Source organism: Maniola jurtina, chromosome 13 (genome assembly GCF_905333055.1).
Source record: "Maniola jurtina chromosome 13, ilManJurt1.1, whole genome shotgun sequence".
NCBI lineage: Eukaryota > Metazoa > Arthropoda > Insecta > Lepidoptera > Nymphalidae > Maniola > Maniola jurtina.
In genome coordinates, this window is record NC_060041.1 from 14,696,073 (window position 1) to 14,709,825 (window position 13,753).

A 13,753-nucleotide genomic window follows, 5' to 3' on the forward strand; every position below is an offset into this window, starting at 1 on the left:
TATGATACCCCCTTGGTATATAGTTATCTTACTTTGAAAATTAAAAATACTAATATTTGATAAACACATTTTAACATTTTTTTGTGAAATAGCCACATTCACGGTTTTCTGATTTTTCCTTTACTTGTGCTATAACTTATAAGACCTACCTACCTAGTAAATTTCTAGATTCTAGGTCAACGGGAATTACCCTATAGGTTTTTTTTGACAGACACGACAGACAGACAGAGAGACAGACAACAAAGTGATCCTATATGGGTTCCGTTTTTCCTTTTGAGGTACGGAACCCTAAAAAAGGATGAAGATTCTTAAAATTCTCAAGAAAAACTTACATTTCATTATTATCACTCTGTTTTCACCCATAACTGCACAGGTCTTTCCTGGAGGGCACGAAACTTACAATACCCATGACTTTTTTTGTAAATGTAAAACCATTCACAGATTCATTTCACAAAAGCACCAACTAAAATATAATTTTAAACTCAAAACTCAAAGCACTTGTTCAAATTAGGTCCTACCATTATACACTTTTTGACTGTCAATTGTTGAATTAGTAAGATAATGATGTAATGTTGATATTCAATTACATACACTTAAAACTAAAGCTACGAGGGTTCCAAATTCTTTCACATTTCGTGAATAAATACGCAAGATTTCGTCTCACGGCACGACACAGCCTCCCGTCGCCACAGCTGGGGGCCAACTGACAGATGACGTTTGAGAAAAGCTTTTCTGCTTTATTTTCCCATGCTACCAACTAAATCTAATAAGATTGCTGTTAGACTTTCAACTTAATTACGATTGCGATAAGTTATACAACAAGATTATCGCCTCCTCCTAAGAGTTCCTCTTTGAGCTTTTGTTTATTATTTTTCATTTATTTTCTTTTAACAACTTTGGGTGCTACTTTTAAGTTGTTGCTATGGACGCCGGACTGTTTTACAAAAGTAAGCATACTATTTTGTAACATTCAGGAGTAAAATAAACTTAGAATATAACCTCTAAACTTTAGTACGAATTTACATAGATTCATTTATCAAGTTAGATAGATAGATTAGTTAGAAGATTTGGGCTTTAGGTCAAAAATGAAGAAGTAAGTACTCGTTTCATGATTTTTGGAAAGTCCGTGGTGGAATCACCCATTTTCAAAAACTCCTCTCGAGCGAAGCCGGGACAGCTAGTTTTTTTTTTTATTCAGGTACAAGTTATCCCTTGACTGCAATCTCACTTGATGGTAAGTGATGAATGATGATGCAGTCTGCGGGCTAACCTGGAAGGGGTAGGGCAGTTTTTTTAAACCCATACCCCTTTGGTTTCTACACGGCATCGTACCGGAACGCTAAATCGCTTGGCGGTACGGCTTTGCTGATAGGATGGAAACTAGCCACGGCCGAAGCCCCCACCAGACCAGATCAGAAATTGAGAAATAATAAAATTCCAAACACCTGCCGAGAATCGAACCCGGAACTTCCCAATAATAAGACCACAGCACCACTGCGCCAGGGAGGCCGTCAGATAGTAAGTATATATTATAACACCGGCCAGGCATCGAACTTGTAACCTTTGAGTTCCTAATCTCTAGCCCGAGCCTGCAGCGCGCCGCCGATGCAGCCGGTCAACGCCCTGCGGACGCACCGCTTGCAGAAAAACCTTATTGCACGACTGACTGACAAAACCAGTGTAACGTTTTCAGAGTGTGTGTATGTGAATATCTCCGTAACTTCAAAATTGCCTGAATAGATATGGAAGTATGGTATGGTACTGTTACAATCCTTACACCATCTTGAATGATACTGGTAATTTTTTTAATTTTTGGGGCTAAGCTTTTAAATTAGCTACTTGTTTTTAGGGGTCCATCCACGTTGATAACTATTTTTGAAACTAAGAAAAAAGATAAATGCTTTGTAAATAAATAATGAATACATAGAGCAATAGGGCTCGCAGCTGACTATTCAATAAAATCTAGTTTTAATGACTGTCTTTGATTAGTAACCGGAACAAAAATACAAAAAAACATTCTTGATGCCATTTACGAAAAGACGAGTATTGAGAAAACTGACGCCTCAGCTTCGGGATTCTGTATAGACAGACAGACAGCAAAGTGATCCTATAAGGGTTCCGTTTTTCCTTTTGAGGCACGGGACCCTAAAACCACAAGATAGTAATTCAGAACGTGGTCGCCATATTGGCTCTATGTGTCAGCTGTCATGTCAAAAATACGGTCTTTAATCTAAAGCTGAGCCCCTTACGTTTGACATGACAGTTGCCACATACAGAAAATATGCCGAGTAATTTCTCAAAATTTATGCATTAAGCGGAATTTACATAACGAAATTAGTGGAACGAGATTATTTTCACGACATTAATTTCACTATCAATTGCAGGTGTGACCGTCTAATTTCATGACACATGCATTACGAAATTAGACGTTTACACGTGCAATTGATTATGAAATTAATGCCGTGAAACTACTTTGGTGCCACTAATTACGTAATGTAATTGTATTGACGAATAATGTATATTATCAACAAAAAATGACTATGACTATATTATGGACTTCCGCAAAATAACGCCTGCTTCTATAATATACTTAAAGATTTTTTTGGTATCGCTCCTCGATCAGACATCCCCGGCCGGGCGTCGAACCCGCGTCCCTCCAGACTGCAAATTGTTGGCGAGACGGCGCTTGCAGGCTTTAGCTTTGCATGCCCCTTATGGAATCACTAACTAAGTACTGAACTTGGAACATTTTGGAAAGCTAACGAACGTTCGGAATATAAGTTCTTGGAGTTTTAGGGATACCCTCCTTCTACTTAGATTTTCTTATCTAGGTGATGTCTCTAGGAGTCTAGTCTATGCTCCACTAGTTACTACTAACACTTACCCTGACTGATTCATTCACAGACTTCACACTAATATAATGGCGAAAGTTTGTATGTGTGTGTGTGTGTGTGTTACTCTTTCATGCAAAAATACCGAACGGATTTGGCTGTTTAGAATGAGAAAAATCAAAGAGTTCCCACGGGATTTTGAATAACATAAATCCACGCGGACGAAGTTGCGGGCATCAGATAGTAGACTTACACGATTGATGCATCAATGCATGTGAAAGCTCGTTTATTTATTTTTTTGTATTGGTCTTCCTCTTCACGGTTGAGGGTTGCGACTCCTTCCATTAAACAATATTATGGTTTTATATTTTTATGGGGTTTTTAGGACAGTAATGCTAAATGCTTTTTTTTGTGTCAATTTCATATTTCTAACTTATAATTCTTACTCAGACACATACATATACCAATCTGTTACAGTTTAAAAGCTCGGTCGGTGCAAGTCGGACGCGCACACGAGCGGTTCCGTAACATCACATATTATACATAAAATGACTAAATACTTTTTTTTTTAATTTTCATGGCGGCCATTTTGAAATTTTTGAATGAATGAATGAATAAAAGTAATTAAAGCGCAAAATGGCAATAGAGTACACATTCTGGGAAAATTCCAACTATCTCTCATCTACGGTTCAGAAATACAGCCTGCAGACGGACGGACTGACAGCCAGCGTAGGTTTAGTAATAGTCTCCGTTGGCAACCATCAGGTACAGAACCCTAAAAATAAAAATCACGAACTCGGCTAAGATATCTAAACCAATTTTTATTTAAATAAAATTAAGTAGAGGATAATAATAAAATTTGGTAAACAGCTGATAATAAAGCATGTAAACGGACTAGTGGCAAAAATCATGCATGATTACAATACCTACCTAAATGCTTCGACCTTGAGCGGATATACGAGTACAATACACAGATAGCGCGCCGCTCCCGACCGCGACCTGCCCCACGCGCTGCGCGTGCGCCGCTTACCCGACTGCGCCGAGCCGAACGTAGGCTCATGTGTTTCACACTCATACACTCATACATACTGCCGTCTACATTCTAGGTAATATTATAAATGAGAAAGTGTTTTCTTTTGGAAAGGCTACGGCCTTTTGTCATAGGCTACGACTTTAAAAAATTAAAATTTTGTATGGAATTTTTTATAATTTAATTTCGTCATTATACCTACTTCAGCATTGTATTTATTAGATCAAAGTAGCATATGGGTACGTGTCGTCATTATATAGTAATTACCAAACACCCTGTAGATTCGTACTCGAGCGTTTTTACGAGTACGGAACCCTCGGTGTCTGACTCGCACTTGGCCGGTTTTTTCAATCAACAGAAGTTTCCGGGGTGGTACCATAAAAAAATCTGGATCCAATTTCTTGCAGCAGGGTTACTGCCCGGCTAAGTTATCAACATTCAGGAAGCGTCCATAGTGAATTAATATTAAAGGTACCAAGCAACGACTTCATGCTTGGACTCCAAATCTCAACTCCTCAACCCTGGTGATGTAGCGCACAGGACTTCTAAACTGTAGTGATTCGGGAACTGCGGATGGTGCAATATTATTTTATGTACCAAGCATAAACTACATCCTTGAGCTTTGGGTCCTAACTCTTCAATCCTGATGCTGATCCTGGGACTGAACTCCTAAGTCGTGGGAATTTGGGAATTCCTGATGGTGAACTGATATTTTAGGTACTTATAAAGCAACGTCTTCACGATTAAACTCCAAATCTGAACTCCTCAACCCTAATGATGCAGTAGGTACAGTACTCCTGAACCATACAGATTTAAGAACTGTTCCTGGTGAAATTATATTGTAAATGCCAAGCATAGATTTTGTTATTGAATTCCAAGTCCCAACTCTTCAATCCTGATGCTGCAAGATAGTGAACTCCTAAGTCGTGTGGATTCGGAAAGGAATAAGTCCGAAAACCATGAATTTGTGGTTACATCATTAAAAAAAATTTAAATGTGTTTAAATTTTCAAAGTAAGATAACTATACCAAGTGGGGTATCATATGAAAGGGCTTTGCTTGTACATTCTAAAACTGATTTGAATTTATTTTTAAGCATAACAGTCAATTGTCAGAAAAAATACCCGAGTACGGAACCCTCGATGCGCGAGTCTGACTCACCCTTGGCCGATTTTTTTCATTTTTCTTTAATCAATACAATTGCAAGTTGCAACCGTATTAATATGAGTTTTAGTTGTTTGTCATTCTACGTAAGACGTGAGCGCTGGCCTTTTACCATAGATATGCCTTTTACAGTTCAAAGACGTTATGACAAATCCAACATGGTGGATATAACCGGCCACAAACACGTCTACCGAGCCATATTCTAGTTGGTTATCTGCCACGTGGCTCGCTGCTTCTCAATAATAATAATAATAGGATTATTATTGTTAACAACAACATGGGCTCCCAACTCCCAACAATCCTGGCCGCAAAGATACGCACACACGCACACGCACGCACACACGCACACGCACGCACACACGCACACGCACGCACACACGCAACTGACGCAGTCTTTATACATCATGTTAAGTGATTTGAACAATAGCAACCAAAAAATTTGCAGTTAGTGAAAACTAAAAACTATGAAGTAACAGTAGTTCTCAGCTTACTTGTAGCTACAGATATAGGTACTGGTTCTGATCGCAACTCAATTTTAGAGTATTCGTATCTTTTTTTTTTCACCAATGTAATAAGAAATGGACAGACAAATCTAATTAAAATTTGTCTAATCTCGTAAGTATTTAAAATTTGTAGAGTAATTTGTAAAATTTAGATACTTTAATTTAAAATTCATCTTCAGCCCTATTTTAGAAATATTAAAGAGAAAAAGGTGCAGATATTCTAAAAATTTCGAGAGAGACAGAACCCGACTCTTGCGCCTTTGGCGGCGACGGCGACGGCAGTTTTTAATTCAAAAAACATCTGGATATTTTTACATGTCAATGCCACCAGCAAAGCTGTGAGTTTATAACTCCCCCGATACAACTAATAATAGTACCAATCAATGATCCAACCAAAATTACAAACATACTATACCTAGTTAACTCAAAAGTTAAGATTAGTTTTCCATAAACAATAAACTGGCATATAATAGACAGTGAAAATTGAATTTAATAACGATTGCTTAAGAGTATAATTTTGTTTGTGTAAATATTAGCATGTCGCTGACGCAACCTGGAACTTTTTACCGTCCCAATATCGCCCAACGCACCTAAAGAAATTTTTACTTCAATAAAAGAATAACCCGCAATGTTGTCTATGGTGGTTGGATATCGCACTATATCGATGAGCTTGTAGATACTTATATATTTTAGTCAAATTTTGTGTCGATTTGTAGTCGTAATGATTGGACCTTGACCCTGCTAGTCTGTAAGCCAACTACCTAGTCTTCGAGATCAAACAAGATACATCTGCCGTAGTAAGTTGTGGAGTCAGCATGTTGTAGTATCAGGCCCAAGTTACCATACACACGAACAGACAAAGCTGTTAAACTTGAAACACCGTTCTCTTACACCGAGGGTTAAAAGTTACTGTTACTAACGAGAATTTTAAAAAAAATCTGTCAAGATACCTAATAGATTTAAATAAAATGCGTCATTATACCCATCATCATCATCATTATAATCAATTACTCAATTTATTGGTCAAATCTTATAAGAAGTAAATCAAGGAACACGATTCTAATCATGCTGTATCAGTGGAAGTTCACACAAGCACAGAACTCTACGCGGTCGTTGCACGCACACTAGTACAAGCGCACACACACGCGCATGCGACACAACGTATACGACACGTTCTAAGCATATCGTTGGAACACACACAAGCACAACACACGCCGGCGATGTAACGCACACATCCAAACAAGTTCGTCGACCGAACGCGTGTCGCTTTTTGCGATGTACCGAGATTCAAAACTCGGTTTCGATTTTAGTTTCAAAATATTAACTCTTATTAAATTGGAATAGGATCCATACTATTTGGCGCTACGCTCTATCAAAATTTATTGATTAAATCGACTCTTATTCCGTGGAAATAAGGTTGAAAATATTTCCTATTTGCTTCAGAGATGATAAGTGTTGTAGCTTTAAGTGGATTTTAACTGTATTGGTTCAGTAAATACGGTATATTTTGGTTTGCATCAATGACATGTGCAAATGTCAATTACTGACACGAGGAAGTTCTTTATGAGAGCCATTTCTCAGTGTGCCGTTTTTCAAAACATTTTGTATAGAAATGAAGAATTAATGCTAACTTTAATTTTAAGGCTTCAGAAGAGTAGATAGGTAATTTGTAGAAAGCCGAGAAACTATAATTGACTGACTAGGCAAAAGTAAGTAGTGTTTACAATCCTTACGCTCACCATCTGTGGTGCATGATCATCAAAGAAGGTAGAGTCATCGATGTATCGGTAGAGTCATTCTAGCAATATGCTCAGCGGCTTACAAGGCATTATAATGTCCACAATTATAGTAATTTAATTAGTGTAATTGGGATATAATTTATGTCCGTACCAATAAATAATAGACAAGTAAATAAAATAATTAAAAAATATACCAGCCAAGTGCGAGTCACACTCGCGCACCGAGGGTTCCGTACTTCAGAAGTAAAGCGGCGAGAATCACGACCCGCAAAACTAGCTTTGTTAATATTTAAAAAACTATGTAAGTTATAGCATTGGTTTTATTTTTAACCGACTTCAAAAAATGAGGAGGTTCTCAAATAGACTGTATGTTTTTTTTCGTCTGTTTTTTATGCGATTTCAAAATGAACCGATTTTCATAATTCATACTTCAGAGGTGGTCCCAATTCAATTTGGTGAAGATCTGATGAATATCTTGGAGATGAATAAGAGCAAATTACCCGCGATCATTGTAATAGCTTAGTAAACAGTAGGTTTTTAAACCAGCAATAGCATATTTTAATACAGTGGGGCCAATAAAAATTGTACAATAAATAAAAATAAAAAACCGACTTCAATAACCACAAACACTAAAAAGTAAAAATTATTTAATTTATTACCGAATATATTTTGTATATAAGAGTAAATGTAGTTGTATAATAACATTTTTTGGAGTCGGTGCCAATGTGGATTCACAAACAATATGAAGTGTAAAGGGTTCTTGGGACTTCGTCTGTGTTGGTGTTAGCTGGCGGGCGTGCTCTGCCTCTTTGGAGTGTTTTTTTTTGTTAAAACTGACTGGAAAGCGCTCTAAGGGGGTGCCGTGCGTGTGTCGGCGAGCGCCGGCACAGACGGGGTCCATACTTGTATAGTTTAAATAACTTATTACAAATAACTACAAACTTGACATTGGCTAATCTTTGTAAAGCCAGACGAGAGAGAAAAAAAAGGGTTCGTGCTTCAGCTTTGTTACTCATTTCGTCTACTAGCTATAGACCTTTGACCGGCGGACAGACAGACAGACGGACAGACAGCTGACCGTTTTTACTCTTTGAGTACGGAACCTTAAAAAGGGTTGTTCCATTAAGAAATATGGAACGCCAAAAAGTAAATATAACAAAAATCAAAGTGAATAGGGCTCCTTGTGGGCGAATCCCCGAAGGGCGAGTAAAGTCATTGCACATAATGATTGTGCCCCGCGCCCGCGGACCCACCCCCGGAGCTCACCCCGGGGCCGGCCAATGGGGTGCAGCTTGCACCCCAGCACCAACGCTCGCGGTATCGATTCGATGCTCCTTTGTTAAGAAACATTGCATTTATACGATCTTCGACCGACTTTACCTAGCGTTTATAATTTACTAGCTGATGCCCGCGGCTTCTTCCGCGTGGATTTGGGTTATTAAAATCCCGTGGAAACTCTTTGATTTTCCAGGATAAAAAGATGCTTATATCAATTGCAGGGACGCAAGCTACCTCGGTACCTTTCATACAATTCGATTAAGCGGATGGGTTTTTAGGAATCCCGTGGGAATTCTTTGATTTTCTGGAATAAACAGTAGCCTATGTCCGTCCCCGGGATGTAAGCTAACTCTGTACCAAATTTCGTTAAAATCGGTTTAGCCGTTGAGCCGTGAAAACGTAGCAGACAGACAGACAGACAGACACACTTTCGCATTTATAATATTACCTAAGTATAGATTAGCTGATGCCCGCGACCTCATCCGCGTGAATTTAGGTTTTTAAAATCCCGTGGAAACTCTTTGATTTTCTTCTTTTTTCATTTTTATTCATATTATTATTATGGCGACACACAGTACTAAAGTAAAATAACAGGCAACGCACACAAAACATAAACCACAACAGCTGTCTCCAAAGAAACGTTCACACTTCACACCCATTAAACAATTTATGTACAAAACCAAAAAATCGGGTATGAAAAATGCGCGTAAATACAAAAATGAAAAGAAAATGAAAAATGAAATTTTCTGGAATTAAAAGCAGCCTATATAATATATCACTCTCCAGGTTCTTAACTAGGTAGGTATATCCATGCAAAAACCACCCGATCCGTTGCATCGTTGTTGAAGGGCAAACCATCAATCAAACACACTTTAGGTATAGTATTAGTATGATTATTGATTAACCGGAAATGCGAAAAAAATTGCATTGCACTTACCTATAATATATTATGTATTTACACAACACAAGCTGACCCGCTCCGGCTTGGGTGCAATTTTTCAAAATCGGTGAATCCAAAAATTCTGAAACAAGTTTATTTTCATTTTTAATCGAAAACCGAAATGCCATTATTTCACGGATTGAGTAACTTGGAAAATGACGGACTTTCATACGTAAAAACTTTCATTCTCTATATTGAACCCTCTTAGGGGTGGGATTTTTAAAAATCTCTGCTTAGTGTGTGCCTACTAAGCCATTAAACACACCTACTGTATTTTTTTGCACCAGCGCTTAGGCTGCCCATTGACAGATCATTCAGTCAGTCAGTCAGGGCAAATCTTTTTAACCCCCGACCCAAAAAGAGGGGTGTTATAAGTTTGACGTGTGTATCTGTGTATCTGTCTGTGGCATCGTAGCGCCTAAACGAATGAACCGATTTAAATTTAGTTTTTTTTGTTTGAAAGGTGGTTTGATCGAGAGTGTTCTTAGCTATCATCCAAGAAAATCGGTTCAGCCGTTTGAAAGTTACCAGCTTGATTCTAGTTACTGTAACCTTCACTTGTCGGGGGTGTTATAAATTGTTAATTTACACTTGTTACTTAATATAAATAATATAATACTACCTATTACTAATTATAAATATCATGGATGCAACTTGAAAATTGACGGACTTTCACACATACTTTCATCCCATCCATCATCATTAACCCCTCATAGGGGTGGAATTTTCAAAAACCCTTTCTTGGTGGATAGGTCTTTTTTATGTATAGATAAACTGACTGTCAGAGACAAAGTGAGATAAAGTGACATAATGTCATATCAATGTAATCTTATGCCGTCGGGTCAAGAAAATTAAAATTTTGCATATAGGTTGTAATTTCCTGTAAAACGTAGAGTCCAAGTGAGCGAAGCCGCGGTGAGTCAGTTAGTCTACGAAATGGAAAGTCAATGAACTGAATTTATATAACCACTAGATGATGCCCGCGGCTTCGCCCGCGTATATTTAGATTTTTGAAAATCCCGTGGGAACTTTTGATTTTCCATTAAAACGTAGCCTATTCGTAGTAGCCCATCCCTGGGATGTAAGGTAGTTTGAAGTAGGTACCTCCTATATCAATTTATGACCAATAGTTTCTAAATCCCATCAGTGTTGATGGTCAAGTCCCCTGCAGCATCAAGATTAAGAAGGAATCAATCCTATCCTATTCTAGTCAATAAAGAGGAATCCTATTTTTTTGTCGCAAAGTTTCTATATCGTAAAAAAAAACGCCAATCAGTTCAGATTTCAGTGTACATAGGTAGAAAAACATTTCTTTTTTAAAGTTGATAAAAAAAGTAGCATTTGTTATTCCTTGGTTAATTCTCTACTTGTCAGTGAAAGTTCCGTCAAAATAGGTTCAGCTGTTCCAATGTTAGCTCGTTAAAACAGACAGACACAATTTTTTTTTAAAAACGTGTTATTCATTTATGGTAAAGCTCAAATTATAAGCAATTTATTATTAGCATTAGTATAGATATAGATTAGTGATCATCGATTTATTTGAATATTTCCAAAAATGGAGTTGGCATAATTTACAAGGCGGCTACGGTAAGGTGGTAAGGCAGGCTACGTGCAGCGTGTGAAAGTTCAAGTACAATAGACATCAACGGGCGTGAGGCTGGCGAATGTGAGCTTTCTGTCAACTACTCAATATATTCAAGTAACTACCTACTTGAATGTAACTTACTCAAAATAAATGTTCAGTTTGCTTCAACGTGATACTTATGTATGATCAACCCATCGTCAGCCCCCTACTGCATAGCAAGGTCTCCTCTCGGAATGAGAAGGGGTATGAGTTATGTCCACAGTATGCCACTCTGGCGAAGTGCGGAGGCAGACTTCACACACTTTTGCGAACATTATAGAGAACTGTCAGGCATGCAGGTTTCCTTCACCGTTATAAGCAAATAGGTACCTAATATTTAATCCATACTTAATATTATAAATGCGAAAGTGTGTCTGTCTGTCTGTCTGCTACGTTTTCACGGCCCAACCGCTAAACTGATTTTAATGAAATTTGGTATAGACTTGGGATACATCCCGGGGAAGGACATAGGTTACTTTTTATCCCGGAAAATCAAAGAGTTCCTACGGGATTTAAAAAATCGAAAACCACGCAGGCGAAGCCGCGGGCATCCCCTAGTTGTTTATAATTTCGAGGTGCGTGGCCGGGATCGAACCCCGAACCCCACGACTGGGCAGCTGACTTAACCGCTAGGCTATCACCGCTTTTGCAGAATGGTAGCATAGCTAACTCAAAGTTGACATAAAAAGATGTTACAAACATTCGCAGCTATACTACGTTGTACAGACAAAACTTATCGCCATAAATAAATAGGTACCTATGAACTGTACTACACACGGGGTCATCATAATACTGATTATCTCTAACAACAAAATATACGCAACTACAAAAAACACACTTCCAAATAATAACACAAAAACTGTTTGACCTACAAAACTAATACAATTCTGTGCTATGTAGAGTTCAGCTTACATTGGCTTATCGCTATGAATAAATTCGCTTTTTACGCGCGCTACACTGTGACCTCGAGGAAGTAAAGCATCCTTTACTACGTAGGGGTCACTTTGCACTGGTTTATCTCTCCATACAAATTCGCAAGCATAATTTTCTTGTCAATTTGTACACACACGCACACCTCACTCACACGTGCGTGGCGTGTAGCGTGGTGTGCACACGCGTGCGCGCGCGCCGGTGTGCGTGCGCGCGCGCCGGTGTGCGTGCGTGATTCAGCGCAGACAGGCCAGGCCGGTCCGGCTACCGCGTTACGCGGGATCGACTCCATTGTAGCACACGAAACGATTTTTAATAACGATTACAAAATATTCAGTTGGATCAGGTATGCGTGTATTTTAAAACATGTTTTATTCAATTCTTAGGAATACTGTTTTATAAAAATAATATTTGAAGTTTGTATAGTTGCAGTAGTTTGCTCTATTTATTTTAATGCATTAGAAATTAGAATGTAATATTTAGGATTTGTGAAGTTTATAGCAGCTAGTTGTAAAACATACACTGTTTCGCGAGATGATCCTCTTGATATTTTGCCTGATCCAAGTCTTTCAGAAAACCTCAACCTCAAAACAAACAATAATTATTATCGGTTGACGCGCCGCTCACGGGTGGGTTTAAAAACAAAAAATCACGGTGTACTTTATAATCGTATTAGGAAAACAAAACAATAACTTTAACTATCACGCTCACACAATATTAAGCTGGCTGCGTGAGAGTTGTTCCAGCCCTGGTTAGCACGGCTGTCGGATTTTATGGAAAGGTGAAATGACGACGAAAATGACTAAAAAAGACGAAATCTAGGCACTAGCTGTCGCCCGCGATTAGGTCTTCATGGCTTCAGGGCTTTTTAAAAATCCTAATAGCACTTACATATTTTGCTTTTCCAGCATGAATAGCGTCTCCTGGACGTAAGCTAGTTCAAAAGATGAGCCATGAAAGACTGACAGGCACAGACAGACACTCTTTTCTATTTATAATATTAGTGAGGATCATTTTTTTATTCCGTTTTAAGTTACTCCATGACTGCGATCTCACCTAGTGGTAAGTGATGTTGCAGTCTAAAAAGGAAGCGGGTAAACTTGGAAGGGGTATGACAGTTTTATAAAACCATACCCCTGAATGATTTCTACACAGCATCCTTCCAGAACGCTAAATCGTTTGGCAGCACAGCTTTTGCTAAGTTAGTAACTAGCCATGGACGAAGTCTCCTACCAGACCCAGACCAGAGATAATTTAGAAATTATGAATTCCCAAGTGCACCTGCCGGGAATCGAACCCGCGACCTACCGTTTACAAGACCACAGTGCTCACCACTGCGCCAGATAGGTTGCCACCGAGAAAAAACTCGTCTCGAAAAAATTGAGTGTGGTAATGGAAACAGTGCACAGTTCACGAGGCAATGACACGGTCCCAAGTTCGAGTCCCGGCTCGAATGTAGATCTCGCTGTGTTCACGTGTGCTCTTATATTTCTTGCCAGAGTTTTCACCAGTTTCTACTCTTTAACCGACTACGAAATAATCTTAAATATAATGTGTCACTAACGGTTTGATATGGCATGAAATAGTCTTGTGTGGGGTGATTCGCTCTCAGCGAGCAAGGTTGAGATCTTTAGAGTGCACTTTGACTTTGCTCGGACTTAAGACACTGTTAAAACGAGATAGCACTCGTTGACATAAATCTGTCTCGTTTTAGT

At 38.6% G+C, this 13,753-nt stretch overlaps 2 long non-coding RNA genes across 3 annotated transcripts in view; one reads left to right on the top strand and one right to left on the bottom strand.

Moving 5' to 3' along the window:
* Positions 1 to 13,753, bottom strand: part of LOC123870727 — a 90,767-nt gene that overhangs the window by 11,049 nt on the left and 65,965 nt on the right. For both annotated transcript variants that reach the window (XR_006797136.1, XR_006797135.1), the window contains exon 3: positions 9,482 to 9,566. This is a non-coding gene — a long non-coding RNA (uncharacterized LOC123870727). The remainder of the gene's footprint in view (positions 1 to 9,481; positions 9,567 to 13,753) is intronic.
* On the top strand, positions 1,333 to 13,327 carry LOC123870730. The gene is made up of 3 exons (XR_006797138.1): positions 1,333 to 1,354; positions 7,295 to 7,299; positions 13,241 to 13,327. It is a non-coding gene; the product is annotated as an uncharacterized LOC123870730 (long non-coding RNA).